The following is a 27,755-nucleotide window of genomic DNA, read 5'->3' on the forward strand; positions in this document are numbered from 1 at the left end:
ACACGCAACCCAGCATTAAAGATCAACAAGAGCTGGTGTAAAACCATGGTTGGTTGGTGGTTACTCCCCATCCAGGGAGGATGTATGCTGCAGGATCGGGCGTTATGTAAGGGATACTCCTCTGGCCTTACCAGGCATATTTGAATACAGATACTTTCTATGTATATGAGTATCTCACTAGTATAAAAAGAAAAGGGGTTAATTAACCCCTTTTATTTATGGGGTAGTGACAGGTACAGTTAGCTTAGCATAAGTATTATAGGACCAGGGATATTTATAGGGAGTTTAAACCGGTTAGCTCATCCTTGAGCTGATTGGCTGTTCCTTTTACTAGCTGCCCCAGTATCCAGGCAGATTAGGCTTCCTACCTGCTGCATCCCGTTTTTCCCGCCTATTTTCCTCATCCAGGATTGGTTCGGAGCCCTCCTTCAGCCTCACTTAAGGGACCTCTCACTGACTGGACTTCAGTTCGCCTCAGGAAGACGAAGCCGAGCGGTTCCTGTCACGAAGAAGAAGAAAGACAGCCCAGCGCTTCACATCCTGAAGACAGCAGAAGACAGCCCCGCGCTTCCCGTCCAGAAGAAGGAAGAAGACAGCCCAGCGGTCTCTGTCAAGAAGAAGAAAGAAAGCGGCCCAGCGGTTCCTGTCAAGAAGAATTTGGGACAACTCACCGGTTCCTGTCGGCTGCTTCGGCGAATGACAGAGCGCGCCGGAGAAGATGGGGGAGAAGTTTGGCTCCGGAGATGTTTGGAGCTGCCTCTCGTCGCAAACCCGAAGACTCGTCGGCAGTTAACGGGCCGGAACGTCATCATAGGCGGCGACTGGTAGATATGGAGGACGCGGACCGGGTGACGCGGTCAATGGAGAAGGAAGAGCGTCATCGCCCGTGAGCCCGGAAGAAGTCGACGTCACGAAGAGGGGGGTGCGCAAGCGCGTTCCCTCTGAAGATCCGGAGCAGCCAAACGGAGGCGCATTCCGCGCCGAAGATTATCTTCCCTGCGGGTTCCAGCCACCACACCAGGAGGGCCCCGAGAGCCTCCCCGGGCGATCGAGACACGGGAGAAGTACGTCACGGGAGCGGCGCACGGCGGGCCTGTACACAGGCAGCCTCATTTCTGCAGACACAGGGATCAGGTGAGGAAGCCTTTCAATGCTCTTGAGCTCATTTCACCCCTTTACATTATCTTGTCACTAGCATAGGGTCCTTACTGTGAAGGGGGTGGATAGGTAAGTGAGTATTCCATGCCCCACGCTTTTGTTATTTACTAGTTCGTTTCTATTATTGTATGTGACTAAGCTTATAGCTTGGTGGTTAGAGCAGCAGTTCCCAATGAGTGGGTTATGAGTTCTAGCTCACACCTTAATATATTACTGTTTCAACTAGTGCTGTCCCTATATGCTCCGGTTTCTCCCTCACCTGATTAAAAAAAAAAAAAAAAAAATCATCGCCATCTAGTGGCGGTTTAGAAATTAGCACACAGCTAGTGTGATTATCCCTAAAATTTACTGGATTTGAGACATGTTAGGGCCGGCAATAGCTCAGCGGCTACTTCCATTATCGACTTGGAGTGGCTTAATCCCTTCGGGGGTTCGAACCCCACGGGCGCTATCTGGTCCTTTATTAACTTCAATATTAATTAACAAACCTCAAATCTGAATATATTAGAAAGCTACAAATATAGGCTTCCTGCTTTTAATAAGTCGGAAGCTTTCCAGTCATTTTGTTAAGGTGTTAGGTTTTTAGAGGAGAAGGTTATGGGTTCAAACCCAGCTGATTTCTTTACAAGTTTTCTTTTTAAGCTTACTTTAATTCTCTCGGTTTATACTGTAGTAAAAAAAATTTCCTTCTAAGAGTTTGGGTTTTTTCCAGCACCTTAACTCCATATTAGAGGTACATCGTGTTTAATTACGGTAGCCTTCCGCCGGAAGGTTAAGGTAAGAGCAGGTTCATGATACAGGTTGTGGACTCTTGCCCTGGTGGCTGTAATTTTCATGCAGCCAACACTAAAATGGGGAGGAAGAGGTCAGCCTGTGGCTTGACCTTTTTCTTCCCCTGAGGTCAATTTTCAATAGTCCAAGTTTATCTCCAGCTTTCCACTGATCTGATTGGCTAGGCGGGTGTCCCTTTCCCCCCTCATCTGTATATCTCTCCTGAAGCCCCCACGCTCAGTGGTAGAGCAAGGCTGAAATCCCTGTAGAGGAGTAGAAAATTCCACATTGCAGTGAAAAGCTGTACCCTTCTTTAAGCACATCCAAGTATGGCACTGCGAGTAGCAGAATGCCCTTCTAGGAGGGATCTGGCGTGGGCTTTGCTTTGCCCAATTTTCTACCCTGGGTGTAAGATAGTGGTTGAACTTAAAGTCTGTGCCTATTTTACAATTTCAGAGTACCCCCGCTAGGAATAGTCCACAAGAAGGAGCCAATTCATACAGGCTCATCCATCATTTATCGTCCCCTTTGGGGAGTCGCTCAATGATGAGATAAGCGTTGATTCGTCTACGGTACAATATACGTCGTTTGCTTATGCTTTAATGCAATTAGGAAGGCCAGGTAGCGGCGTTTTTGATGTCCGAAACTGTTATTTAATCTGCATTTAGTCTGTTTTCCAGTTCTCCCCGATTCTTTTAATTCTTTAAGTTTTTTCTTGATAGGTGAAAATTATTTTAATAGGTGTCTCACTATGGGTTTTTCTTTCTCTTGTTTTATTTTGAATGCTTTTCCACGTTTTGGAACGGGTTATTTCGTTTAAATGTACTTCTGATGATACTGACCATTATTTGGATGATTTTTTATTCCTAGGTAAAGAGGGGTATCCGGGTTGTTTGCGCCTATTGAATACTTTCTTTGTGTGTAAACAATTCGGAATCCCTTTGGCGCATGTGAAGTCAGCTTGGCCTTCGACTTGTACAGTTTCTAGGCGTCACCATCGACTCGGTGAACATGAAGTTTAGGCTGCCACAGGAGAAGGTGGCTAAATTGAAGGTATGTCTATTGCTGATGGTTTGCAAACGTAAGGTATGTATTAAATGGAGTACAGTCTCGGCTCGTTAGCTTTGTTTCTAGTGTCATTCCCTTAGGGCAAGTTATTTCGGGAAATTGTACACAGACATTTCAGGTCTGAATCTCCCACTACATATTAGATTTAATTTTGATCTAATTTAATGGCAGAAATGTTTTGCAAAGGATTTTATACTTAACATGGTTTTATGTCTCTTCGAGTGGCGCACCCATTGGTGCGCTGTCTACTGGGATATTAGGTCACCATTTAGGATTCACACATCTCGTCTGTAATTCGTCTCCCTCTGCCGTAGGTTCGAGGCTTACCATCTCCACCTCCCTTTTAAAACGCATGTTAATTAGAACAGACGATATATTGCTTATCTTTTACAACCCATCCTGGAATTGCGTTGCTAAGTTACATTGTATCCAATTGTTTGTAGCTAAACATATGGATCGGAGCAGCATTCGTCCCAGGCGTAATTAATGTTTTGGCAGATACTTTATCTCGCCCGTTTTGGCAGATACTTTATCTCGCCGTTGATGGAGCGTTTTTTCTGCATATTTCCTGAAGCAGACGAGGCGATTTTTCGGTACCCGACCCACTTGCGAAACAGAATTTAAATTTAATCTCCCGTAATATCATGAGTTGTTTGCCCCTTCCACCATTGCCGGATATCAATCGGCACGGTATCGTTGGTTATCCCTCCTGGCAATTTTACGGGAGCCTCCGACAAATTTCTGAGCATTTGGTGTTTTTTTTTTTTTAATTCACTTTTTCAGACAAATGTTCTCGGGTACATATTAACTAGATATTAGTTGGGGTGTCGTTTTTTGCCAAGCTTTGGAATTTCCCTCCCTGTTCCTCATTTTACAGTCAACGAGCTTGAAATGGTTATCGCAAGGGTATTTTTCATCCAGATTGCAGGTAACCTAGCACTATCGTCATATTGGCTATGCTATGTACAGTTTCCCGACCTGTGTGTTACTCCATGTATGAGCCGGTCCTGTTTAAGGCGGCCTTTTCATTGATGTTTTTCGCGGCACTGAGTATATCTGAACTGGTGCCCCCTGGCTGCCTGCGAGATTCGGGGCTACTACATTCTGATGTGGTTTTATATACTGACAGTAGTAGTATTTTCCTTCGCTTTTCAAAACTGATCTATTATGGGTAGGTGAACGGATGCATTTGCACAAGTTCAGAGATTTTATTATTATGTACTATTCGTTTACTTGAGGATTTGTCCATGCATTCCCCGGGTCCGAGTTCCTTGTGTCCACACTAACAGCTAAACTTTTAACCGGATATCAATTCATTGCAAAAAAAAATATGTTAAAGATCGCTGAACTTTAAATGAACGGTTGACATCACAATTTTTACATGTTGGCGCAGCCACAGAAGCTGCCAAGTTGGGTTTAGACGAGCACTTATTAAAACAGATTGGTAGATAGAGATCTAATGTTTACCAGTCATATACTCGCCCTGATTCTTTTTATTAATGTTTTAGGACGCAGGGTTGCTGTATGGATCATCGGCCACTCCTTTGTCCATGGGGCATAAGCCAGAGCTAGGAAGAAGACGTACTGCGAAAGCATGGGTCTGGATCCTGACCATTTCGAGGTTCACTGTTTTAGTAAGAGGGGCATGCTATAGTCCGAGTTTCGTTCAGGGGTTTTTAGATTAATTCAGTTCCTTTCCCCTCCTGATGTGCTCTTTGTGCGTATTGGGGGGGGGGGGGGGAACGACGTGGGCAAAGCTGAAACAGAAAATTTAATTCATAATATTAGGGATGAGTTTCAACTTATTAAGTTATCTTGTCAAATGGTTTTAGTCTTTAAGACATAATTATTTGGGTTAGTATTGTTTCAAACGTGGTGCTGTAAAGCCACTCGAAAGCTTAGGAGAATGTACAGGGCTTCGGAGAAATTGCTGCGTACCGCAGGTCTTTTCTCTTTCAGGCATACGGAGCTCGTGGGAGGCGTTAGTGGTCTTATAGGCATGATGACACCCATTTGTCAGACATAGGTCTGGACATTTTTAATGCCAATTTAGGGACTTTCGCTGGAGAGGCCGCGTGTTGGGGTTGTGCCAGGCGGGCGTAAGCCGCCTGCCTTTTGGATAATTATTTTGAAGTTTTAATTTTGCTGGGGGCAACCTGGGTCGTGGTGACTGGGTTGTTTTATGATGTTTTATATTGATATCTAAAGTTATTGGTTAATTTAATAAATAATAAACGGCCGCGGCCTCTTCAATTTCCAACCTTAAATTATTGTGGTGTCATTTATTTATCTTTAAGTTATTTAGTTATCCAAGAAATCCTGTCTACTACCCCATACAAGTATACTCTATTGGCATATCAATTGAGGTGTTTTACACCAACTCTTGTTGATCTTTAACGCTGGGTTGCGTGTTTACCTATACAACCATCTACAGTGACATATCCAATCCTTCATATATCCTCCCTGTCAGTTATCTGTTATACCTTTTACTTATATCATCATTGCCTATTGAACTCTACAGAATATTGATCCATTAGCTCCGAGAGGAAGCATAAGGCGAAACATGTCGAGCAATATGGTTCAGCGTAACTGTATGATACACTGTTAATACACATCGTTCGATCTCCCCGGGATGACAGCACCATCCCCTGTCAACTGTGGTCATGATCACCCGATGTGATGTATTAATACTATTGGTATATTTTTGTGACTGTATTAACCACTTGCCGAATGCCTTTGGTATATTTACTGCGGCAGTCAGCCCCTCACAGGCAAAGCGATGTAGGTCTACTTAGCTAGCCTGTGAGACTCTGGGGAGCGAGCGCGCGCCGCCGAATGCGCGCTCCCGCTCGGTCACGGACCCCCCCCGCACGTGTGCCCGGCGGACCCGATGTCCGCCGGGCACTCGCGATCATCCGTTACACCGGGAGAAAGGCAGGCGGCTAATGTAAACAAAGCCGCCTGTCATTCTCCCCTGTGTAAGAATGGTGATCATACGGTTCTACTATGTAGGACCGTTGATCACTGTTCTTACAGCTCAAGCCACAGCCAATCACAGTTAGAAACACGCCCCCTAGGGACACACTTCACCCCTCCCTCTCAAAAAAAGTTAACCCCTTCACTTCCAGTGTCATTTTTACAGTAACAGTGCATATGTATAGCACTGATTACTGTAGTAATGTCACTGGTAACCCCAAAAGTGTCAAAAATGTCAGTCAAGGGTCCGATCTGTCCGCCCCAATGTCGCAGTCCCGCAAAAAAATTTGCAGATCGCCGCCATTACGCTTTAAAAAAAAACAAAAATGACAAAAATCTTTCTCGTAGTTAGTAAACGCAATAACTTTTGCGCAAACCAATCAAAATAATCTTTTTGCAATTTTTTTTACCAAAAATATGTAGCAGAAAACAAATTGGCCTAAAATGTTAAAAAAAATTTGATTTTTAAATTTTTTTGGGGGTGGAATTTCATATAAAAAAATGTGAAAAATATTGTTATTTTTGCAAAATTGACGCTCCTTTTTTTGTTTATAGCGCATGATCAAAAAATCGCACAGGTGATCAAATACCACGAAAAGAAAGCTCTGTTTGTGGGAAAAAAAGGACGTCAAATTCGTTTAGGTACAGCGTCGCACGTCCGCGCAATTGTCCGTTAAAGTCACGCAGTGCCGAATCGCAAAAAAGGCCCTGGTCAGGAAGGGGGTAAAATCTTCCGGGGCTTAAGTGGTTAATGTGTATTACTAACACCAATGTAATCATCCTCTTATCAACTTTGTATTTTATATTTCCCTCATATGGGATATTATTGCTGTATGTTTTTTCTTTCTTTTTGATTTTTTCAATGTTTTTAAATGCATTATACAATAAAGTATGTGATTTTATAATACCCAGTGCCTGCAAAGTCCATGTTTCTTTCTCTCTTCGCATTTTTTGTTCTAGCAGGCTATAGTGTCTTTTTGAGCTGATTTCCAGAAAAAGAGCGAGAGTCGGAGCTGTATCCAATTGTATTGGAGTCGCACCTGAACCCGCATGAATTCACACTGGACATTATTCTTGAAACCGCACTAAAAACCTCAGTTAATGGGAGGTGGCCAGCATCTGAGCTGAATAGGCTCTCTTCTCTGAGTTTTGTCTCCAGCCCAGAATTCAGCGATGATTTCCAGCGCTTTAGAACCTCGTTTTCGGATGAAATTTCGCCTTGAGATCCCCCATACCCCTCTCCAGTGTGGCAGTATGTCCCTAAAGAGGAAGGGGGGCAGGCACCCCAAAAAAAATAACAGCACCGCGGCTGCAGTACCTGCTTCTCTCCTCTCTCAACCCCCAGGTTTACACCATTCAGACACGGAGGACCGAGGGGATGGCTCCATGGAACTCACCAGCCCCGAGCAAGGTTCTCCCTTCTCATCTTCAGGGACTTAATTGGCAGGCAGTCCTGCTAAGTCTAAAATGCGGATGGACACAGACCACACTACAGGAGCAGAGGTGAGCCTAAGCAATTTACATGCTATTACCCCTACAGCACTCCTAATCTGTTTGCCAGTTTCCCTACCCGTAATTAGCCCATTCTAGACACTACACTGAAGGAAATGCTATCCACTCTGAGAAACTCCTTACAGACTGATGTATTTTCTCTGTCGCTCATTGACAGACGTAGTCCTCTTTGATTCATATCAATTGGGTTATGCTGCCCTTTACAGGAGTAGGACTAGACAGAAGGAAAAACGTTCTGGCTCCACCTTAGGGGCAGTCCCAGAGGGTATATCCTCTCTCTCTCTCTGCTACAGGATGTCAGTTTTTTTCTGTCTAGTCAGGAGTAAGGACCTAAGTTCCTTGCTGGGATCTCTGGTCCACGCTGGGTCGGCCGCGACACATTCAAGTAAGTATGCTGGAGCCGGGCGACGGGCTGGATGTTGAGATCCAGTGGTCACCCCGGTTCAGCCTACAAGCGCGTGCAGACCATAGCTCCGCGCTGGGTCGGCCGCGACATAGTCCCATGGACGGGGACTGACCCTGCGAGTTAAACGTCTCGCTTGGACGCCAAGAACCAGCAGAGTCACGGCGTCCGTATTGGTCGACAGCCCCCCACCTCGGTGGAGAGGGTACTGTGAAGAGAGGGTGCCTGTCAGTTCCGGTATGGTGAGTAGAAGTTCCCCCTTCCCCCCTGTGGGGTTCTTTGGGATACGGGCCCCTCTGTGTATGGTCGGATCCTTTTCTGACATTTAAGGTTCCCCCTCTAGCCTATGACATGTTCACTTATCTCCCTGTGATAGTGTGATCTGGTAGGAGCTGACACTCCAGCAGGCTGAGTCTGGGAGCTGACACTCTAGCAGCCTTGGTTTGGAAGCCTGACACTCTAGCAGCCTTGGTTTGGAAGCCTGACACTCCAGCAGGCTTGGTTTGGGAGCTAACACTCCATGAGGCTTGGTTTGGGAGCTGACGCTCCATGAGCCTTGGTTTGGGAGCTGACACTCCAGCAGGCTTGGTTTGGGAGCTAACACTCCAGCAGGCTTGGTTTGAGAGCTGACGCTCCATGAGCCTTGGTTTGGGAGCTGACACTCCAGCAGCCTTGGTTCTCCAGCAGATTTGATCCAAGGAGACCTGGTTCGATTTACTATAGTAAAGTATAAGACATCCAGGGCAAAGGAGGTAATAGCAAGCACCTACCTTAGACTGAGGGCTATCGCCATGCTCCCGCAGGCCGATAGGCCGCCATCAGTTTTTTTCAGAGCCGTTCTCAGGCTGCTGCACTGGAGGAGCCACGCTAGATCGGCAGTCCGCCGCCATTTTGTTGTAGACCACATGTCTGCATTGTCTACATAGGCCGCCCGCAGGTCACGCAGGCCGCCATTTTTTTCGTAGCCGGGCGTCTCCTGCATGGGGGCGGCCATGTTTGATGTGCCCAGCCGACCTCGAGGAGTAGCTGGGAGCGCCGGAAGGCGTACACAGGGGGCGGAGCCACTTCCTTTTACCCGGGAAACCTAGTACAGGACTTCCCAGTTTGCACAGGACAACGCTGACAGCAGTTTTGACAGTAACTTCTCTGCATCAGGTGGTGAGCCCTTAGGGTCCCTCTCTCTCTCTCTGTGGGGGTCCAAAGCAGGTACGCTGAGGGGCGCTATTGCGCTGGGGGATTATACAAAAAAAAAAAAAAAAGAGAAAGGTATCTTTTATTTTTTCAAATTTTTCACTGGCAAAGTGTCCTGCATTAACATGGACCCTGCCACACATGTATCTCCACCTGATCCCCTCGAGGTGGCTGCAGGACCCTCCAGTTCCCCACTTACTATTGATGCATTATCAGCGGTTTTGGAGTCCTTTGTATCCCGGGTGGAAGTGGCCTGTCAGGAACGGGGGGCAAGGAAGCGACCCCCGCCTACCCCCATTTCATCTGAAACTTCAGATTCAGAGTCTGAGCCTGTCATTGCAGGTGCAGGTACCTCCTCTGGGGTTTGTGTCTCGGGTACTGTTTCTTCAGACAGTGAGGAGGATGTTTCGGCATCTATCTTAGCCCGAGAGGAAGCGTTGGTGAACGCGCTAATTGTATCTGTCCGGGAAACCTTAGGACTACAGGTTACACCATCGGAAGTAGCTGAGACTGAGATCCCTTTTGGTACTAATAAACACACCAAGATGGCGAAGGTATTTCCCTTGCCCAAATGTTTCGGTAATGTAATTAAGGAAGAATGGGGTCATCCAAAACGAGCCCCTACTATTTCCAAACGCATTAACAGGCGTTATCCGTTCGAGGAATCCCTCCTCAAGAAATGGACAGTACCATCTGTGGTGGATTCTCCAATTTCCAGATTAAACAAAGCTACGGTTATCCCATTGGAGGATGCTCCGTCCTTTAAGGATCCAGTGGATTGTAAGGTGGAAGCTGTGTCTCGCGCCATCTTTTCTTTGATTGGGTCAGCTTTCAGACCAGTAATTGCTATTGGTCTGGTTTCACAAACTGTGACAGAATGGACCAAGTGGTTACGCCGGGACTTAGAGGGGAGAGATATCCCCCAGGCGGTATCAGATCTGTTGGAACAGATGATACAAGGGTTGCAGTTTGTCTGTGACGCTGCTCTAGACGCCGCTCCTTTATTGGGGCGAACTTCAGTTTCAGCAGTGGTCCTCAGGCGTACACTGTGGCTAAAATGTTGGTCAGCAGACCAAGGTTCCAAGAGAGCTTTGGCTAATCTCCCTTTTCAAGGTGAGCGCCTATTTGGGGCCAACTTAGATGAGATTATCAAGGATCTCACTGGAGGCAAGAGCACTTTCTTGCCACAAGGCACTAAGGGTAAAGGACCTCGTCAGAAACGGGGGCCTTCCTTTTCCGCTCATAAGAAGTTTTTTCGCCCCACGGGCGACAAAGCTAAGACCTCCAAAACTCCTTCAGGAGGTTTCAAGGGGCGCTGGTCAGGCAAACAAAAGCCCGGCTCTTCCAGACCTGGAGATAAGACGACTAAAGCCTGAAGGTGCGCCCCCACCCATAGCTGGGGTGGGGGGACGTCTTCGCCGGTTTCCCGATCCATGGCTTTCCAGAATCCCGGACAAGTGGGTTTGCGAAGTCATAAGGTCAGGTTACAAGATCGAGTTTCAATCTCTCCCACCGGTGCGATTCTTCCCTTCCAATATCCGACTATCCCCAGATCGCCTAGAAGCTCTGCGGGGGGCGGTCACGGACTTACTGCAACAAGGAGTGGTGGTCCACGTTCCTTGGACAGAGCATTTTCAAGAGTTTTATTCAAACCTGTTCACAATACCCAGAAAAGAGGGCAAGGTGCGTCCAATCCTGGACTTAAGAGCACTCAATCTTTTTGTCAAGATACAAAAATTCAAGATGGAATCCATTCGCACAGTAGCAGCCTCCCTGCATCAGGGGGATTTTCTAGCATCCATAGACATCAAGGATGCCTATCTTCACATTCCCATTTACGCAGGACATCAGCGTTTCCTGCGTTTTTCCGTAGAAGAGAACCATTATCAGTTTGCGGCGTTACCCTTTGGTCTCGCCTCGGCTCCCCGGGTCTTCACGAAGGTGTTGGCCCCAGTGTTGGCGCTGTTGCGACAACGAGGCATATCGATTCTAGGTTACCTAGACGATCTTCTGCTCCGTGCGGAGTCTCCGCAGACCTTGTTACAAAACTTAGAGATCACCATGATCTCTTTGCAAGAGTTCGGGTGGCTGGTGAACCTGCAGAAGTCTTCTCTGGTTCCCACCAGGAGACTCGAATATCTGGGCCTAATTTTAGACACATCCAGGGCAAAAGTATTCCTTCCGGCGGGGAAACTCCGGAAGATTCAGTCAGCAATTCAGTTGTTACTATCCGACAACTGGCCTTGTCTTCGGACTTGCATGAGGGTCCTGGGTTTGATGGTGGCTTCCTTCGAGGCAGTACCATTTGCCCAGTCCCATACCCGAATCCTTCAAGAGGAGATTCTTCTCAAATGGAATCGGAATACAAATTCCCTGGACAATCGGATCCGATTGAGCGAGCGGACCAGGGAGTCTCTGGTCTGGTGGCTTCGATCTCCGATGCTCAGCCAGGGGAAGTCTTTTCTGCCAATATACTGGACGATTGTGACCACGGATGCCAGTCTATCCGGATGGGGAGGAATTCTCGGTCAATTATCTGCCCAGGGACTTTGGTCCCTGGAAGAATCCACGTTACCGATAAATGTATTGGAACTGAGAGCGATCAGACTTTGTTTGATTCACTGGACCGAGCAACTCCAGGGCAGCCCGGTTCGGATCCAGTCAGACAATGCCACAGCTGTGGCTTATGTCAACCATCAGGGGGGCACCAAGAGTGTATATTCCAAAAGAAGATGAGCACTCATCTTCTTTTGGAATATACACAAGTGGGATTCCTGCAGCAGAGGAATAGGCACTCTGGTGATTCATTGGATTGGCTGTGTTGTAAAAGGACTCTACAAGATGGTCCTCTCAATGGAAGAAAGGGAACTCAGGAGGCAATCCCTAGCTAGAGGTTTCAGCAGTAGCATCGATTCCTACGAAAAGCAGCATGCACCTAGTACGGTGAACAAAGAAGCTCCAGCAGTTGTGGACAGAGAAGACACTATGGTGTCCCTATTTTACAAACTCAAACATTCCTTGGAGAAGGAAATGACGCAGTGGTGGGACATCCTACTATTAGAAAAGTATCTTGAGGTTAATAGGATTCCTAGAGGCCTCAGACTTACCAAGACTTGCTTCTGGTTAGACGAGGACCTACAAACCAATTGGCTCAATAAGCTAAGGGAGTGCAATAAAATCCTCCTCGAATCTATTGTGATACAAAGGAAAAGGAATCTGGACAACATCCGTGAGGAGTTGAAAAACATACAAGAAGAACTGGCCCCCTTTGTAGATTTGCCATCCTTTAGTAGTTGGGATGGCAAGGTAAATGACCAGATTGTCAATTTCGAAACAGAACTAATTGGTCGCAAATCAGGAAAATTCGAGAGGGACAGACTTGATTACCAGGAGGGGAGAGAGTTAAACTGGAAAAGGGATTCATTTATTAATAGGGCCCCTGATAACGATCTCAGAGCAGGTGATAATGCGAATCACTTTAGGCCCAATAGATCCCAGAGGAAAAAGAAAAAGAACAAACGCCACTACCAACGGCATAATAATGTCTATAATAGGGGATACGGTAACCCTAACGATATTAGAGAAGTTGGTAGTGTCGGGTCCAGTAATCAGGCCCCCCTAAGGAACAATATAGAGAGTACATCTGATTTAGCCCCTTGTGAGGATAGAGGTGTCTCTGATCATATGATCACAGAACCTCCCCTCGCTGGTTTGGAGGCCAATAGGGTAGACACCAGTGATAGACCCGGGCCCGTACGCCAGTCTGGCCACTTACCAGTTGGGGATCAGCAGCCAGATTCCCGTTTTTTAGGGAGAGGAGCTGTGGGGGGATTCACGCCCACGGCAGCAAAATATCAAAACTCGCTCCCTGTAAGACAGTCAGTAAGAAAGATGGAACAAAGGGAAAGAGAAAGAGAGGTAAGAGGGGAGGAAAGAAGGCCCAGGGGAGGAAGAAGGTGATGGCTGGCAGGTCAACTATAAAGATCTTTAACTTGTCTGCTTCGGTCTTTTCCGAGACTGAACTAGACCTGTTACGAAAGGGGCTAAATTTTGCGCCAGACAGCCAGCCTAACCTCTTCAACCTCTTTGTAGACTTGAACAGGTACATCCGTGGACTAACAGTCCAAAGATATTATGCTATGAAAAAGGACATGGTGGAACCCTGTAGCAATGAAATGGCTAGAGTACCAACTCAGTCCCCTAAGAATTGTGTGACAGACGATGAAGCTCTCACCATTCTAGAAGACCTATTCCAGGAAGGGGGGTGTGAGGATTTTACGATGGAACTTCCCGTATCTGAAGATGGCGAGGACATCATCCACACTAATTTTAGGCCTAAGTCAACGTTTTTTCCCCATTGGGCTAAGGGCAATTTTATTCCCGTCTTCTACGAGGTAGTCCTTGGGGAACTTAGACAATTATGCACCAAAAGGGACCACAGTAGGTCCAATCTCAGGCGTAATATCCTGACCCAGGAGGCTCCTACTGTGGGGGATGTGATTAAAGAACTGAAGGGCAGGGATGATGTCATTATTAGACAAGCTGATAAGGGGGGCAGCCTGGTAATACAGGATAGGTCTGCATACCTAGCAGAAGCCTTCAGGCTATTGGGCGATGAAGCAACGTATGAAAAGCTCCGGAAGGATCCTTTGAGCGACTACAAAAGGTTGCTCAAGGTCCTTCTCGATGATGCACTGTCCAAAGGCATCATCACGAAGAGTGAATATCACTTCCTGTATGTCCAGCATCCCAGAACCCCTCACTTTTACCATATCCCCAAGATACATAAGAATGAGACCAATCCCCCCGGTAGACCGATCATAGCTGGCATTGATAGCTTGACAAGCAACTTGGGTAGTTACATCGACTCCTTCCTGCAGGATCTAGTGATGGCACTACCGTCATACGTTAGAGATTCAGGACACATGCTCGATATCCTGGCACCTATACAATGGGTGCAACACTATAAATGGGTATCATTGGATGTATCATCTTTGTATACGTCTATTAGACATGATTTTGGCCTTGCAGCAGTTGAGCATTATTTAAAAACTAGCAATCTACACCCCTTCCAAGCGAAGTTTGTGGTTGACTGTATAGAATACACGTTGAATCACAATTACTTTGTATACTTGGATGAATATTACAGGCAAACCAGAGGCACAGCCATGGGAGCTCGATTTGCCCCAAGCTATGCCAATCTATTCATGGGGTACTGGGAGGACCAGTATATCTGGAATAATAATCCCTATAGAGCCCATTTGGCCTTATATTCCAGATATATTGATGACATATTGATCATCTGGGATGGTACTAGTGAGGAGTTTGGACGGGTTCATCTCACATTGCAGTAGCAATCCCTTTGAGATATCCTTCACCCACGTTGTAAGTGATAACCATCTGGTGTTCCTGGACCTTGAACTGCGAGCTACTCAGGACGGAGGCATAATCTCTAAAACACACTTCAAACCGAGTGGAGGGAACTCCTACCTCCACGCGGAGAGTAATCATCACCCGAGGTGGATTAGAAATGTTCCTTTTGGCCAATTCTGCAGATTACAAAGAACCTGTACTTTGGTCGCAGATTATGAAGAGCAGGGCCAGGTACTGAAAAGCAGATTCCTAGAAAAGGGCTACCAGGTTAGTCTTATTGACGAAGCCTACAACAAATATTTACAAAACTATGGGGGAGAGGGGGAGGGGTATGTCTCTATGTCAAGAACAATATAAAGGTGACAGAAAGGAGTGACATTACGGATGGGATGAGCATGGATTTAGAATCTGTGTGGGTTGAACTCCATAGGGAAGGAGAAAAGGGGAAAGTAATTGTGGGGGTTTGCTATAGGCCACCTAACCAAGGGGAGGAGGTAGAGCTGGAATTTTTAGCACTAATGGGTAAAGTGGCAAAATTGGGATCAGTCATCGTATTGGGGGACTTCAATTACCCCGACATTGACTGGGAAGAGGGGACTGCACACTCACAGAAGGCCCGCCTATTCACGGAAACCTTACTGGATAATTACATGTCACAGTTGGTGGATTCCCCCACCAGAGAAAACGCAGTCCTGGATCTATTGCTCACTAATGACCCAGACATAATCTCGGAGGTAGGAGTCCAGGACAACCTGGGCTCTAGCGATCACAGGATGATCACATTTAGTGTAAATAACAACATAACAAGACAAGTGGGGAACATAAGAACCCTAAACTTCAGAAGGGCAAACTTTCCAAAATTGTACTCAATGATGGAAAAGGTAAACTGGGACCAAACCCTGGGATCCCTGACCACAGAGGAAAAATGGGAATGCTTTAGGAACATATTAGGCAAAGGCATCTTGCAGTGCATTCCTATGGGAAATAAATTTAGAAGAGACAAAGCCAAACCTGGCTGGCTAAACTGTAGCGTCATAAAACTTATTAGGGGGAAAAAATTGGCCTTCAAGAAGTATAAATCAGAGGGCACAGTATCGGCTTTCGAGCAATACAAGGAGGCAAATAAGAAAAGTAAACAAGAAATCAAGATGGCTAAAATCAACTTTGAGAGACAAATAGCGGAGGATAGTAAAAAAAACCCAAAGAAATTCTTTAAATATATCAACAGCAAAAAAACTAAGGCAGAGCATATTGCACACATAATTAACAATGATGGGAGGATGGTTACAGAGGACACTGAAAAAGCAACCGTGCTAAATGCTTTTTTCTCGTCAGTCTTTACACAGGAAAAGGAGGGGTACACTGACCATGACTGTATGGTTAGTAGTAATAAACAGGACTTGCCACCATGGCTAACAGAGGGGGAAATCAGGGAAAGGCTGGATAAACTTAACACAAACAAATCACCAGGACCGGATGGCGTACATCCGAGAGTACTCAAGGAACTCAGTAAAGTTATATCGAGACCACTGTTCCTGATCTTTGCTGACAGTATTAGGACAGGAGATGTACCAGGGGATTGGAAGAAAGCTAACGTGATTCCAATATTCAAAAAGGGCCAGAGGCATATCCTGGGAAATTATAGGCCTGTCAGTTTGACATCAGTAGTATGTAAACTTCTGGAGGGGATGATAAGGGACTATATCGTAGAGTTTGCTAAGGACAACAACATCATCAGCAGTAATCAGCACGGGTTTACAAATGGGCGTTCTTGTCAAACCAATCTCCTTACATTCTACGAGGAGGTGAGCTGTGAGCTAGATAGGGGCAGACCAGTAGATGTGGTGTACTTAGATTTCGCTAAGGCGTTTGATACAGTTCCCCACAAGCGCTTAATTTATAAAATAAGGTCTGCAGGTATCGATAGCAGGGTTTGCTCTTGGATACGGAACTGGCTAAAAAGGCGGGTCCAAAGGGTAGTAATAAACAGCGCATACTCAGACTGGTCTGAGGTGGTAAGCGGGGTCCCCCAAGGCTCAGTCCTGGGACCAACCTTGTTCAATTTATTCATAAACAACATTGAGGTCGGGATCAGTAGTTCGATATCAGTTTTTGCAGATGACACAAAATTGGGCAGGGCAATAACTTCACAACATGAAGCAGATATCCTGCAGAATGACCTGGACAAAATAACAGAGTGGGCAACGACATGGCAAATGAGGTTTAACGTGGAGAAGTGTAAGGTTTTGCACTTGGGGACTAAAAACATAAAATCACAATACACGTTAGGAGGGGAGCCCTTGGGGGAATCAAAAATGGAGAAGGATCTGGGAGTATTGGTTGATGATAGATTAGGAAACAGCATGCAATGTCAAGCGGCAGCTTCCAAAGCCAACAGAATATTAGCATGCATAAAGAAAGGGATGCATTCCAGAGATAAGACTATAATCCTTCCACTTTATAAAACTCTGGTCCGACCGCATCTGGAGTATTCCGTCCAGTTCTGGTCGCCAGTCCTCAGGAGGGATGTGTTGGAGCTGGAGAGAGTCCAGAGAAGGGCAACTAAACTAATTAGGGGATTGGAGGACCTTGACTATGAAGAGCGTCTACAATCGCTCGATTTATTCTCCCTGGAGAAGAGACGTCTGAGGGGGGACATGATAGCAATTTATAAATATCTTAATGGGGATCCCAGCTTAGAAAAAAAGCTGTTCATTCGAAGGGATTGCATGAGGACTCGAGGGCATACAATGCGATTAGAGGAGAAGCGTTTTAACCTCAGGCAACGCGGGGGGTTCTTTACTGTTAGGGCAACAAGATTGTGGAATTCTCTACCACAAGAGGTGGTTTCTGCGGGTAGTATGGTGGCTTTCAAAAGACTCTTAGACTTACATCTCAAGGATCAGAACATTCAGGGGTATGGGAGATGATTACAGCCACACATGCCTACACAGGTTGAACTGGATGGACTATTGTCTTTATTCAACCTCACCTACTATGTAACTATGTAACTATGTAATGATGGTGGTATCCAAGCCAGGAACGCATGCTTAGGTGCCAAGCCCAAGAAATTGCTTGCTAAGTCATCTGGAACAAGGATCACCAGGTTTAGCACTATGTATAACAACAAAGCCTTTAGCATACAGCGTACAGCGTACTCTGAAACGCAATTGGAACATCTTGAAACAAGACCCAGTCTTAGGTTCCTTCCTCCCCCCGGCCCCAGAGGTGGTCTTTAGAAAACCTAGGGATCTTAGGAGTCAGATTGCCCCCAGTAAAGTTAGGAAGATCAAGGAGCGCGGTGGTATTACCCCGAGTAACCCGTGGTTCACTGTGTTCGACCAAAAGGGCAGTTTTAGGTGCGGAGTGAGGAATTGTGGAACCTGTTCATATATGTGGCATAGAAAGAGTGAGGTCCTCGGGTTGGATGGCCGCAGTAGGAGTATCAAGCAGTTTATTAATTGCGGCACCAACTATGTAGTCTACGGTATAGTCTGCCCGTGTGACCTACTCTATGTAGGCCGTACCATACGGCCCCTTAGAGTAAGGTTTGGTGAACATAAGTGCAGCATACTGAACAGGAAAACGAAGACAGGAACGAAGGACCGCAATAGCTATTCGATACCTCGCCACTTTGAGCAGCATCATGATGGGGATCCAACGGGCCTACGGGTCTTTGGCATTGAGTTAATAGCTAAGGACCCTGATGAGGGGGCTAGGTTTCAGAAGTTGTGCAGAAGGGAGTCATACTGGATCTTCACCCTAGGGTCTATGTCCCCTGGGGGATTGAATGAAGATCTCGAAATCCAGGGCGTACTGTAGTTCCTTACAGCGCATTCCTTTCCCTCCTTTCTGTATGTGTTCCTGTCCCCCCGGCACCAGTTCTAGCTACTACTGCCCCTTACCTATGGCTCCATCCTAGTATCGTATTACTCTCATTTTCTTTCGGGGTCCACACGCATGTGCTGGTGTGCACAGGTTTAGGCTGGCGTATGTGCAGGTGTGCGCCCCCCTCTCCCTCTCTCCATATGTGTGTGTGTGCACAGCAATATGCACACACATACACACACTGATTGATATTCCATCTTCATTTCCCCCCTCAATTTGTTTGAAGTGTATAGCCTTTAGTATAGGTCCCATACCTAATGTTTTGTACAGGCTTACTGAGTTAAGTTTCCCAAATTCTCCAAGGTCTGTTTGTAGAGGAGGTATAGCACGCGTAAATTCGCGTGGAAGGTTCTACACGCCATATTCAACGAGTCACAATATATGTACACATATATATATGGTTTTAATATAGATTTTATACAATGTATTATTTTAGTCCAGTATCTATATAAATTTAATATTTTATATATATATATTTTTTACTCATTACTGTATATATTGTAATTGGATTTTGAGCAATTTTCTACCTATTTATCTATATATGTGATTTCATTTTGGCTCAGCAAGTCACATCATTGGTGCACAAGTACCTATTAATTTTGATATTATTATTGTTATTATTGTTATTAATGTTATTATTAATTTTAGTTTTAATTTCACTGGTTCAGGTTATCTAATCTGATGTTATGTATGAATATTTCTATTGCTACTACAAGTATGTGTGACCACCATTGTTTCCACTTTTGGTGAGCTCTCCAAGTAATTTCCACCAGAGTAGACTCTGTGCTGTGTATCTAAATACAAATTTTTCTGTATATGGTCCACCGATCTGCTCCACTTTGGCTCGTATGGTACAGTCTGCATGCATTATGGGCGGAGCATTTACTTGTCCTCTCCTTGCGGTTACCGTAGGAACGGCTTGCCGGGGGCGCCGTCTGACTGGATGGCTTCCCCTTACCTTCCGGAACCGGAAGTTGCGTTCCACCGCCCGGATAGTGAGACGGGCGGAAGTCGTCACTGCCTGGACGGGCGGAAGTGACGTCATGTGGTGGTGCGCACGCCAGTTCCGGGACGAGCGGCGTGCGTTCCACCGCCGCTCCGCTACTATGATGTAAACTCTTTCCAATATTCGGATAGCCAAGCCAGTGGTGGACACCACTAGACCACCAGGTAATGTGCCTAGTATTAATATCTTCCCCGATCACACTTGACAGTTGTAGTTTATCATAGTAACCCCTAACAGTCTGTAGTGTATGATTATAGTAACTTCATACACTATCTACCTACAAAGAGTGTGTGCATGCACATCTCTTTGGATATGCATAAGCAATGGTCTGTTTTCCACTATGCGCTGGTTTGTCCCTGTGTCACTGCATGAGGAGGATGTGATGTTCTGATTGGTTTGGACCGAGACATGCACAGGTCTGTTTCACTACACCAGCTTAAATATAACATTTGGCCTGTATGATATATGTGCAGTAGAGTCTACGATGAGATGGGAAGTTTTGATTGATTGGACAGCTCACCAGTGGAATAAATGGTTGCTTAGGGCTAGTGAAGTGATATTGTAATTATAATTGTGTTCTGCAATAATTTTGGGCAATCAGCTGTGTAGTCACGCCCACTTGGGCGATATCTCCTCCCACATCCCCAAGGGCCATGTGGAGGCCTGGTCTTCCACATCATACTTAAACTACGGACTTGACCATGGCCTCCAGGCTCTGAGGAAGAGGCACGGCCTCGAAACGCGTCAGCCCTCTGCTTCCAGTAAAGGACGTTGATCTTCTGGCAAGAGCCAGATGTATGGAATTGATGTGCCTGAATTTTACGATTGTTTGTGAGTAGCTGATTTTTATCTTTATTTAAATAAACTCGCTGAGGATAATGCGCTAGGCTGGTGCGCCCTCTTCTTTGCTTTGTATTTTCAGGGCACCAAGAGTGTCCTGGCGGCCAAGGAAGTGGCCAGCATTCTTCGTTGGGCTGAACGGGTTGTTCCAGCTCTCTCCGCGGTGTTCATTCCGGGGGTGGAGAATTGGCAGGCAGATTATCTCAGCCGTCAGACTCTGGATCAAGGGGAATGGTCCCTTCAACCAGACGTTTTTCACCAATTGTGCCTTCGTTGGGGCACCCCGGATGTGGATCTGTTGGCATCTCGGCTCAACAGGAAGGTGCGGAGGTTTGTAGCTCGCTCCCACCATCCTCTAGCAGATGCCGCAGACGCGCTGGTCGCCCCGTGGGGGCAGTATCAGCTACTGTATGCCTTCCCTCCTCTCAGGTTGCTGCCGAAGCTTCTTCGCAGGATAGAGGTGGAGGGAATTCCAGTTATCCTGGTAGCTCCGGATTGGCCTCGTCGAGCCTGGTACGCCGACTTGGTCAGGTTGGTAGCGGACGTCCCGTGGCGACTTCCTCTCAGGGAAGACCTGCTGTCTCAGGGACCAATCTTCCATCCTGCTTTACGATCGCTGGCTTTAATGGCCTGGCTATTGAGACCCAGGTGCTGAAGGACAGGGGATTGTCAGCTTCAGTTATTCCTACTCTAATTAAAGCTAGGAAAGCGACTTCCAGAAAGATTTATCATCGCACATGGAAGTCTTATATCGCGTGGTGCGAATCCCTTGGGTTCCCCCCACGTTCCTATTCGGTGACCCGAATATTGGCTTTTCTGCAACAGGGAGTTGAGCAGAAGCTGGCCTTGAGCACTATCAAGGGTCAGGTTTCAGCATTAGCAATCTTCTTTCAGAAGCCTTTAGCTACTCATTCCTTGGTGCGGAATTTCATCCAGGGGGTGCGACACCTGGCTCCGCCAGTGCGCGCGCCTTTACCGCCCTGGGATCTTAATTTAGTGCTGTCGGTTCTTCAGAAACCTCCCTTTGAAGATATTAGGGAGATTCCCTTGCTTACTTTATCCCAGAAGGTGGCCTTCTTGGTGGCCATCACTTCTGCACGCGGGGTGTCAGAACTGGCCGCATTATCCTGTCGTTCCCCATATCTGGTGGTCCACAGGGATAAGGTGGTTCTTCGTCCGAATCCATCCTTTCTTCCTAAAGTGGTTTCAGAATTTCATCTGAATGAGGATATTGTATTACCGTCCCTGTGTCCTAAGCCCAGCCATCATCGGGAGTTTGCTTTACACTCCTTGGATGTGGTTCGGGCGATCAGGGTATACTTGAAAACGACGGACTCGTTTCGCAAGACGGATTCACTTTTTGTGATCCCGGATGGCCCCAAGAAGGGGTTGCCTGCATCTGCCGCAACTATCTCCAAATGGATCAGACAGATGGTGGTACAGGCTTATTCTATTAAGGGTCGGGAGCCCCCGTTCCCTGTTAAGGCGCACTCCACTCGGGCGCTTAGTGCGTCATGGGCCTTTCGCCATCAGGCGTCAGTGCTTCAAGTTTGCAAGGCGGCTACTTGGTCGTCAGTGCATACCTTCGCAAAGTTCTATAAAGTTGATGTGATGGCATCGTCAGATGCCTCTTTTGGCCGCAAGGTTTTGCAGGCCGCAATTTGAGGAGACCGGTGGTCTACCTCGAGGGTTTTTTTTTCCATTGGAGTTTTAGTTGAGTCTCATCTCTTTTGTCTGATGAGCCTTTAAGCTTCTAGTTGGCACCGGTTGGGCCTTCTAGATTGGATTTTGATTTCCATTAATCCCACCCCTCATTTGTGGCACTGCTTTGGGACGTCCCAATTGATATGAATCAAAGAGGACTACGTCTGTCAATGAGCGACAGAGAAAAATGGATTTTTGTAAGATCTTACCGTAAAATCCTTTTCTCTTAGCTCATTGACAGACGTAGTACCCGCCCCTCTACTTTTGAGTTGGGTTGGGTTAAATTCTCTGACACTGCTTTGTGACAAACTGACATCCTGTAGCAGAGAGAGAGAGAGGATATACCCTCTGGGACTGCCCCTAAGGTGGAGCCAGAACGTTTTTCCTTCTGTCTAGTCCTACTCCTGTAGAGGGCAGCATAACCCAATTGATATGAATCAAAGAGGACTACGTTTGTCAATGAGCTAAGAGAAAAGGATTTTACGGTAAGATCTTACAAAAATCCATTTATCCATCATGCAGAGCCTACATTCTGATATATCCTCAGTCTCAGGCAGAGTATTGCATATTAAAACCAAATGGGGAATAATGCATTAACCTTGAACGATTTAGTGGATGCACAGGAAGATAATCTTGAGGATCACGCTTGGATTAAATGCAAATTGCCAGACCTGGAAGACGGGTCACACCATAAAAGCATAAATATTAAAGGAGTTGCGGAAACAGTATAACCCCTGATTTGGATTTGGACCAGAACAGTCCTCAGATATATCTACTGCCTTCCCAATTGGTGAGATTAATGTGCGCACATCGGATAAACCAAACTCTGACACTCAGTTCAGCCATTAGTTCATTCTATTTTTAATTGTTCCTCTTTTGTCCTTATAAAGACTGAGGAAAATCCATTACAGGAAATAGTCATATATACGTATAAGCTAGCGATTGGATGATTGGAATATCTATGCGTCGATGTCTTCCTTCCAACGCATGACGAGGTCTTATTTTGGGTGTTGTCTCCCTGTTCAAGCGCCATCTTGCTTCTCCAAAAGGAGGTGATCTAATTGCACTTTGAGTAAGGTAGTAAATCTCAGCAGTAACATATACTGTATACATGAGGTATGCACCATAAGGTGAAATAGGCATTTCACTAATATAACCAGTATTACATCCATTACACCCCAAGAGTTAGCTGGCTATGCAAAAGGGCTTATTTAATGCGTTACTGCCTGAACTCAAGAATAGTAAATTGGTGATAGACAGTATCCACCGTCTTCCCAAACCATCATCTCTGCTTGACACCATTCCACGTGATGTGATTCTAAGCATACACTTTTATCACATCAAGGAGCAAGTAATGCGAAAATCCAGGAGCAAGTAATGCGAAAATCCAGAAGTGTGCAATCCTTACCTGATCCATATTCACATCTCCAAATCTACGCCGATCTATCGCAATTAACTCTCCAACTGCGTAGAAAGATAAATACGATCACCAAATCGCTGAGAAACCACAATCTTCCACACCAGTGGATAAATCCGGCTAAACTTTTGATCAAACAATGGTGCAAAATACACAGTAACCACTCTGAATGAGGTCCTGCAGCTTATCAGCTCATGGTGTATAATCGCAGAAGCTACGGATCCACCATCCGAGAACCGCGGGGATGCTAATTCACCTACAGCTACTCAACTTCCTGAATGCACTCGCTGCTCCGCCAATCGCTAATCAGGGTTCCATCACACAAAGCTTCTATGTCCCAGACTGCTCTATGGCTCTGACCAGGTCATTTGGACTTTTTCCTCCATTTAATGGCCAAGCGAGTGCACAGCACTCCTCTGCAGGGCCACTCATTTGGCCGCTTGGCACACTGTTGATTTTCTTTTTCTTTCTTGTTCTTGAAGTTTCCTATTTTTCTTTTGTTGTTGTCTCCCATTTTTGTTGCTTATTGTCACTGCTCTCCTCAGAGGCATACAATCCCCTGTGCCATATATCTTCTGGGTTCCACCCCTACGCTGCTGAATCTGCTATAGTTATTCATACCACTCAATCATCTGAGCAATCTCCGAGCTTTGTACCCTCCTCTTCCTTCCTTCGAAGACTATCAAGTTCCTGACGATTAATGCCAAAGGCCTCCATGACCCTGTGAAAAGATCTTCCCTGTGGAATTTGGCTAAGGAATCCCACTTTGAAATCTGTGTTCAAGAAACACACTTCAGAGCTTCTTCTCCACCCAGATGTTCCAACAGCCAGTTCCCACACACCTACATTGCAAGTTGCTTACACTAAAAAAAAAAAAAAAAAAAAAAAAAGAAGAGTTTTAATAGCCATTAAATCCACTATTTCCTTTTAATTAAATCCCCAAGTGTTGGACTCCAACGGTCGGTATATCATCTTAGTTTGGTTCATCAAAAACTCCTTTATTACTCTGGTTAACGTCTATGTGCCAAATGTCCATCAAATCTGCTTCCTAAGGAAACGTAAATGAAAAATCGACGCTGTCCGAAGAGGGGCTCTTCTTTGGTGTGGCGACTTTAACTTCTCTCAACATGAACTCCTCCATTCCATCCAGACGCCATAATCTTTCTCTGAGTCCTCTGCTGAACAAATTTCAACTGCATGATATAGATATATACAAATACGGGGCAACTTAGGAAACAGTGACCATAGGTCAATTAGTTTCAGTATTAATCATAGTAATAGGAAACATAAGGGTAATATAAGAACACTGAATTTCAAAAGAGCCAATTTCCCAAAACTGCGCTCCCTGCTAGAAAATATCAAATGGGATAGAACCCTGGGAACAAAGAACATGGAGGAAAAATGGCAGTGCTTCAAGAGCATACTTAGGGATTGGCCAGTGCATTCCAAAGGGAAAAAAAATTTAAAAGAGAGAAACTAAACCCTGGGTGGCTAAACTCCAACATAAAAATGCATATTAGTGCTAAAGAAAAGTCCTTCAAAAAATACAAGACTGAGGGGTCATTGGCAGCATTCAAGCATTACAAAGAGTGTAATAAGAAATTTAAAGACGAAATCAAGGCGGCTAAAATAGAACACGAGAGACATATAGTGGAAGAGAGTAAAAAGAACCCCAAAAGATTCTTTAGGTATATAAACAGTAAGAAAGCGAGGCCAGAGGACATTGGCCCCATAAAAGATGACAAAGTAAATATGGCCACAGAGCGAAGAGAAAAGGCGGAAGTGTTAAATAATTTCTTCTCTTCAGTCTTCACAAAAGAATCGGGGGGGGGCTACACTAACCCAGCTTGTAAGGCCAAACTAAATAACACACCTCAGGAAGTACTGCCATGGCTAACAGAAGATAGACTTAGAACGAAACTAGAGAAACTTAACATAAATAAATCACCGGGACCGGATGGCTTGCACCCGAGGGTTCTTAAAGAGCTCAGCCAGGTGATTGCCAGACCATTATTCTTCATCTTTAACCACTTCAATACCGAGTCATTGTAAAATGACGTCGGCAAGATGGCTTTAGCGATCCGGGCCGCCGTCATATGACGGGGGCACGCAGCGCGGCGATCGGGGGTGAGGCTCGTCCCTCGGACTGAGCCCAACCCCGATCAAGGTAAACAGCCAATAAAATTGGCTGTTTACCACGTGATCGGCTGTGTCAATCACAGCCGATCACATGAGCGGCTCCAGTGCGAGCCGCTCGTTCCTTTCTTAATGCGCGCCCTCCGGGGGCGCGCAGCGCGGCGATCGGGGACGAGGCTCGTCCCTCGGACACAGCCCATCCCCGATCTAGGTAAAGAGCCAATGAAATTGGCTCTTTACCACGTGACCGGCTGTGTCCAATCACAGCCGGTCACAAATGTCATCAGAGAACAGGTAACTAGCCGTCACCGTGTTCTCCTCCTCACACACTGATCCTGTGTGAGGAGGAGATTGTGGTAACAGCTAGTTACCAAGTACAGTGCACCCCAACCACACTGATTGCCCCCCCCCCCAAATAAAAAGCACCTGTCACTAGCCCATCAAAGTACCCGAGTACCTGTCACCAGCCCATCAGGTACTCTGATGACAGGTACTCGGGTATTCTGATGGGCTGATGACAGGTACTCTGATGGGCTGGTGACAGGTACTCGGGTACTCTGATGATGGGTACTCGGGTACTCTGATGACAGGTACTCGGGTACTCTGATGACAGGTACTCGGGTACTCTGATGACAGGTACTCTGGTACTTTGAGTACCCGTCACCGGAGTACCCGAGTCCCCGTCATGGGAGTACCCGAGTACCCGTCATCGGAGTACCCGAGTACCTGTCACCTACCCATCAGAGTACCCGAGTACCTGTCACCTACCCATCAGAGTACTCGAGTACCTTCCACCTGCTCATCAGAGTACCTGAAGTACCCGAGTACTTGCCACCTGCTCATCAGTACCCATCACTACTCATCAGTACTCATCAGTACCTATCACCTATCAGTATCAGTACTGATCATCCGTACCCATCAGTACAGTATCATTATCACCTATCAGTATCAGTACTACTCATCAGTACCTATCACCTGCCTGTCACCTGCCCATAAGAGTACCCGAGTACCTTTCACCTGCCTATCGGAGTACTCGAGTACCTGCCACTTGCTCATCAGTACCAGAGTACCTGTCACCTGCCCAGCAAAGTACCCGAGTACCTGTCACCCTTCATACATCCATCATGTCCAAGTCCAAAAAGGTTTATATACGTCCTCCGTTTAAACTTAAATACCGGTGGATTCGCTGCAGGATCACCCTTCCGGGGTGGCGGAAGAGGTGCCCCCCCCCCCTCCTGCCGCATTCTGGTCCTTTTCCCCGCTTACCAGACCCGCCGGCAGCGGGGAAAACGATCCGGTCCCAGATACTCACAGACAGGATGTCGAGTGAGGGCAAGCTTGCCCTCACTCGACTCTATGGTCTTGGAGGACCGGAGCTAAGGCAAACGTCGTTGCCTAGCAACCAGTTTAAAGGTCCCTTTTTTTTTTTTTTCATTTTATTTAATTTTTTTTTTATTTTATTTTTTTTATTTTTTCTATCTTTTAGTGTACTTGTGAGATCTGAGGACTTTTTGACCCCAGATCTCACAAAAAAGAGGTCCTGTCGTGCCTTTTTCTATTACAAGTAATGTTTAAATTTCTTGTAATAGAAATAAAAATGATCAAATTTTTTTTTTTTAAAAACAGTGTAAAAATAATAAATAAAATAAATAGTAAAAAAAAAAAAAAAAAAATTAAATCGCCCTGTCCCCGCGAGCTCGCGCACAGAAGCGAACGCATACGGAAACCCCGCCCACATATGTAAACAGTGTTCAAACTACACATGTGAGGTATCGTCGCGATCGTTAGAGCAAGAGCAATAATTTGAGCCCTAGACCTCCTCTGTAACTCTAAGATAGCAACCTGTAGAAATTTTTAAAGTGTCGCCTATGGGGATTTTTAAGTACCAAAGTTTGTCACCATTCTGTGAGCGTGCGCAATTTTGAAGCATGACATGTTGTTTATCTATTTACTCGGCGTAACATTATCTTTCACATTATGGAAAACAATTGGGCTAACTTTACTGGTTTCTTATTTTTTAATTCAAAAAAGTGAATTTTTTCCCAAAAAATTGCGTTTGGAAGACCGCTGCGCAAATACGGTGTGATAAAAAATATTGCAATAATCTCCATTTTATTCTCTAGGGTCTCTGCTAAAAAAAAAATATATAATGTTTTGGGGTTCTAAGTAGTTTTCTAGCAAAAACAACTGATTTTAGCTTGTAACCACCAAATGTCAAAAATAGGCCTAGGCAAGTGGCTAGGATGCATGATGTTGGGCCCCTCTGTGGCGGCTGGTGCTCAAAATTTTTTGGGGGGGGGGGGGGCGCAAAA

General features: G+C 45.9%; 1 protein-coding gene across 1 annotated transcript in view; it reads left to right on the top strand.

Moving 5' to 3' along the window:
- Nucleotides 1-27,755, top strand: part of PM20D1 (peptidase M20 domain containing 1) — a gene marked incomplete at its 5' end in the record, with an annotated part of 305,608 nt that overhangs the window by 159,573 nt on the left and 118,280 nt on the right. The window lies entirely within an intron of this gene.

This window comes from Pelophylax lessonae (genome assembly GCF_965119305.1).
Source record: "Pelophylax lessonae genome assembly, chromosome: 2".
Lineage (NCBI taxonomy): Eukaryota > Metazoa > Chordata > Amphibia > Anura > Ranidae > Pelophylax > Pelophylax lessonae.